The sequence below is a fragment of the Centrocercus urophasianus genome, unplaced genomic scaffold (genome assembly GCF_019232065.1).
Source record: "Centrocercus urophasianus isolate 14NV4802_14NV808 unplaced genomic scaffold, USGS_Curo_1.0 seq_11, whole genome shotgun sequence".
NCBI lineage: Eukaryota > Metazoa > Chordata > Aves > Galliformes > Phasianidae > Centrocercus > Centrocercus urophasianus.
Genome location: NW_024884253.1, coordinates 6696666 through 6701893, shown reverse-complemented (window position 1 = coordinate 6701893; position 5228 = coordinate 6696666).

Sequence of the window (5228 nt, the reverse complement as noted above, 5' to 3'; positions counted from 1 at the left end):
CTTTCTTGCTTTCTTTCTTGCTTTCTTTCTTGCTTCCTTTCTTGCTTTCTTTCTTGCTTTCTTTCTTGCTTCCTTGCTTCCTTGCTTCCTTGCTTCCTTCCTTCCTTCCTTCCTTCCTTGCTTCCTTCCTTCCTTGCTTCCTTGCTTCCTTGCTTCCTTCCTTCCTTCCTTGCTTCCTTCCTTCCTTGCTTCCTTGCTTCCTTGCTTCCTTCCTTGCTTTCTTGCTTGCTTTCTTGCTTGCTTTCTTCTTCTGAAGTATTCTTATTGAACTTGGGCTAGCTTGTGTAGGCGCTTCAGCAAAGTCAAGTGTTTTAATCAACCTGTCTAAGCATAACTTTTTTGTTATCTCTCTTAAGAAGCTACAATAATCTGTTTGCAACAAGCAGTATGGACACAAATGGTTTAAACGAGGTTATTAAAAACATGGAGAAACACATTTTAATTAAAGAATCATTGTTCCATACCCCAGCTCACATGCTCGCAGCTAAGCCCAGAAAAGATTCCATCATTTAGTGCTAGGAAAGTTAAATTGTCGTCATATTAAGATTTTCAGAATTTTCCTACAAATCTAAAGGGGATTTCCTGGTCCAGTGGGAACTTAAAACACTTTCCAGGACTTGCGGGACTTACTTATGGCTACTGGAGCATTAGGTGAGAAATCAAGCTCCTCCCAGCCTTCTCCTTCACTATGCCTGTTTGGATGTGAAAGGAACTCCTCTTCAACTTAAACACATTTCAGCAAGAGACTTCAGCAAAGGCAACACATTTCCTACAAAAGTCCCATCTGGCTGATGTTTCTTCTGCTTGCATGTCTGTCAGCTTCCAAGCATACTGCCTTGCATGGAGGGCACCCTGGCTGCTTTCTCAGCCACTGTATTTGGACTAGCTTGGGAAAACCATTGCCTCTAAGCACTTTCCAAATCAAGTACTGACAGCCATGGTGGGCTCTACTGCTATGAGATTCCCCACAACCAAAGCCCAACCTGAGCAGTGGAGAGGGAATGACTGTGGGATCAAGGTTTAGTGCTGTCAGCTGGTAGTAAAGGAGTGAGCCTTCTTGAAGTTGTTCCTTAGTTGTCATTAATATTAAATGAAACCACACTGCAATTGGTTGAGCAAAGACTTTTCCCAGGTGGGGAGATGCAAATGTAGGTGTGAGGTAAGGCAAAGAGACCAAGAGGAGCCTCACTGGTGCGTGATGGGCTGGGTGGCACCATTCCGTGGGGCAGCTTCACCAGGTCCTACTAAGATGAGTGTCAATGATGTGTAACAGCTGGGTAACACCACTGCTATCACACACGAAGCCCTGTCACACAACAGGACCACCATGTGGGTTGGAACCTCGGCTTGGCAGCTGCACTTGCCCTGTACACCTTGCTGCTTGCAGGGACATGCACACACACAGCCAAAGACTGCCAGTGTAGTCAGTAGGACCAAGGTGGTGTTTGTCCCTCTGTTCTCAGCTCTGGTGAGCTCCATTTCTGTGTTTAGATTTGAGCTTCTCACTATGGGAGGAACACCCATAGTGTGGGAGGGTGGGAGGCTCTGGAGCATATCCAAAGAAGGGCAACAAAGCTGTGAATGGTCTACAGCACAAGTCTTATGAACAGCAACTGAGGGAACTGAGATTGTTCAGTCTGGAGAACAGGAACCTCAGGGGAGACCTTATCTCTACAGTTCCCTGAAAGGATGCTGTTGTAAGGCCAGGATTGGGCTCTTCTCCCAGCTAACAGTGATAGCACGAGAGGTGATGGCCTCAAGTTGCACCAGGGGAAGTCTAGGTTGGTAAGGCACTGGAAATGGCTGTCCAGGGAAGTGGTGGAGTCACTATCCCTGGAGATATTAAAAAAAAGGGGTAGATTTGGCACTGAGGGACATGGTTTAGTGGGCATGGTGGTGGTGGGTTGATGTTTGGACTAGATAATCTTAGTAGTCTTTTCTAGCCTTAATTCAATGATTCTATGAAATCCAGGCTGCTAGCAGTCTTACATTCTTCCAAGAGCCATTAGTTATGGCTGTAGGGTGTGTACAGAGCTGCCCTAGTTCTCACTGAGTGCAATCGCCCAGTAAAAAGCTCTTCCCTGCCCCCAGCACTCTTCACGCACTGACCTTGACCTGAATATCATAATCCACTTCAGCCACAAGGAATAGCAGTGCATGGCGGGTCACCCAAGGACTGTTTTCAGCTCTTATGTGGGTCACGGCTCACCAGAGTAGTGGTGAGTGCATTAGGTGCTGTGTGGGAAGGAAGAGCTACCTGTAACAGCTTTCCCAACCTTTGGTCTCTTCTGGGGTTGCTCCATGATGTTTGTGTCCATTGCCTTATGTACACAGGGTGAGGGCTGTGAGGGCTGCTTCTTTAATTACCGTCAAATAACAGCTCTGCTCTGGCCCCCGGTAGCTGCTGGGTAAGCAAAAGATCCCCATGCTGGATTGCAGGGAACAGACATTGGACTGTTTGGCAGTTGCAATCAAAAGCCTTTTTTTTTTCTTTCTCTTTTCCCAACACTGGTCAGCAGCTGTGTTGTTTATAGGATGAATGGAGCCCTTAATGAAGCAATAGATAGAAACAGTGAGAGGCTGTGTCTGTCTGTTGCAAAGGGCTGAGGGGGAAGGGCTGATCTCCCAAAATACCCTGACATCCTTTCTTTCGGTTATTTAAACATCAGACGCAGCAGTTATCAGCTATCAACATAAAGCCTATATTTGGCTCAGTGGAAACACTAAATCCACACATCAAAACAGCTGTTGGTATGTACGGATCCAGAGAGACTTACAGGTCCAGTGAACTTGGGATAGCACAACACAGTACAAAACAGTGCAAAACAAAAGCAGACGGCATGTGGGAAGAGGGCAGACCGAGTTACATGTGAGATTGCTGAATGTGAAAACAACAGTGTGTTACTGGCACAGCACGGATTGCAACAGACACGAAAACAGACAGGAAGAGGATTCCAGCAATGGAGAGAAAAATAAGCAGCTTTTCTATAAACTGTTTCTTTTCCTCCAGCTCAGTCCATCGCTTGCAACACGTGACATTAATCATAAACCCCCCAAATGCATCTAGGTTAAAGTTTCCAGCTGTTTGGTCTCCAGAGACTTTTAAATAGAAAAGCAGCATCCTTCAGCACAAAAGTCCTGTGTCGCTCATGCAGTATTGGCACATCCATTTCCACTCTTGCTCTGCAAGGACAGGGTGGGGGAAGGCTTCGCTGAAGTTTAACTGATCTTTGCATAGTAGATGCTGAGGCCCATGGAAAGGTGGAAAGAACTCTGATTTCAGCAATTACTCTATGATTCTACGAGAGGTTCTGAAGAGCAGTTAGGAAGCCTGTTGGTCCTTCTGCTCTCAGTAACCTCAGGAGCACTATGAAAGTTGAATTGTTTGTTTTCCGGAAAACTCCTGTTATCTAATCAGAATTTCCTCTATGCCATAAGGCACTCCTGGCTCCTTAGAGGCCACCCTTGAGTACTAAATTTTGGGCCCCTCACTACAAGAAAGTCATTGAGGCACTTGCAAGCTGTAGGAGTTGGGTATTTTTATTTTTTAATGAATTTTCATAAACCTGCAAGCCACTTGCATCTCTTCAGGTTAAGCACCAGTAAAGGATGCCCAGTACTGCAGGCAAAAAGGAGCCTTAACTCCTTTTAAAAGGTAAAGCACCACTTCTCTGTAAAGCTCTCCAGGATTTCTGTACAGGTACACACTGTTCCTTGCCAGCTGAATACTTTTTGTTGCAGAGCTGACATTTATAGTGGTCCTAGCAACTCCCAGCTGCTGAGAACTGCTCACAGATCCCTTTGTGCTACAAGAAGGATTGGATGCATTCCTCCCTGTTTAAAAAAACTAAAATGCTTAGGCTTTGACAGACACACCATGGTGTCCTTGTGGAAGGAATGATTAGTCATTCCCAGAAAAGCTCACAGAAGAACATAACTTTGCCCTTCTTTTGTAAGATGTGTTGGCACATGTTATTCCCATTTTCACTGGCAGTGGCATAGGCTGTGGTTGACCAAACCAACCTCCATTCTGGTAACACTCCAGTAACAACTGCTGAATAATCACATTTAGTGAGACATGGGCTCAAACATGACAAATATTTGCTTTTGTCTCTTTGTATTACAGTATTTTCCGAAATACAGGAAGAGCATCAAAATTGTTTCAGCAAAGCCACAAAATCCCCCTATCCCTGAAACTCCCAATATGTTACAATGGTGCCTAGGTTAGAGGGTGGTGAGGTGCTAGAACAGGTTGCCTAGAGAGGTGGTACATGCCCTGTGCTCCTGGGGACGCTCAAGCTCAGGCTGGATGGGGCTCTGTGCAACCTGCTCTAGCTGTAGGTGTTCTTGTTCATTGCAAGGGATTTGGACTAGATGACCTTTAAGGGTCCCTTCCAACATAAACTATTCTGATTCCAAGAGCATCAGTGTACATAAAACCAGTCTGCCAGCACCCAGATTGGCATGAGAAAACAAACTTATACTTCTGCTTTAAGGACAGAAATAAAACAGTGCTTTAATTATTTCCTGCATCTTCAGATTCCTCTTTCTTTTATGTTTGGGTTTTTTTTTCAAAATTATTTGGAAGAGGGGATCCCTACTGTTTTAATGTGAGATTCAGAAAAGAACAGTACTTAGAAACACAGAGAGGTAACTGCAAGGCAGTCAGCAGACAAAAATACCTCCAAAGGCAGGTTCACACACCCAGAATCCAAAAGCCTCAAAGGCTGAGGAAAGAAAGGGTGCAGTAATGAAGACACCAATTCCTGTGAGAAAGACAGGATTGTATAGAAACACAAAATCATTAAGGTTGGAAAAGACCACTAAGGTCACCTAGCCCAACCATCAACTCATCTCCACCATGCCCATTAACTCTTCTCCCTCAGTGCCACATCTCCACATTTCTTGAACACCTGTACGGACTGTGACTCTGCCACTTCCCTGGGCATCCTGTTCCAGTGCCTCACCACTCCTTCTGAGAAGAAATTATCCTTTAGTATTTTGAACAGCCAGTAACACTTTATACCAGAATGTTTTGTGTTTTAGTATAAATACTACACTGGAGTGGGGGAAAAAAAAAAAAAAAAAAGCTCAGAGCATGAAAGTAGGGAAAGGCAGGAATAGGAGAATGAGGAAAAAAGATTTCATTTCTACAAAGGAGTGACAAGGAAAAAGCTCCCATTAAGAAAGTTTGTTGTACTCCTGGTAAAAGATGAAGACACACGACA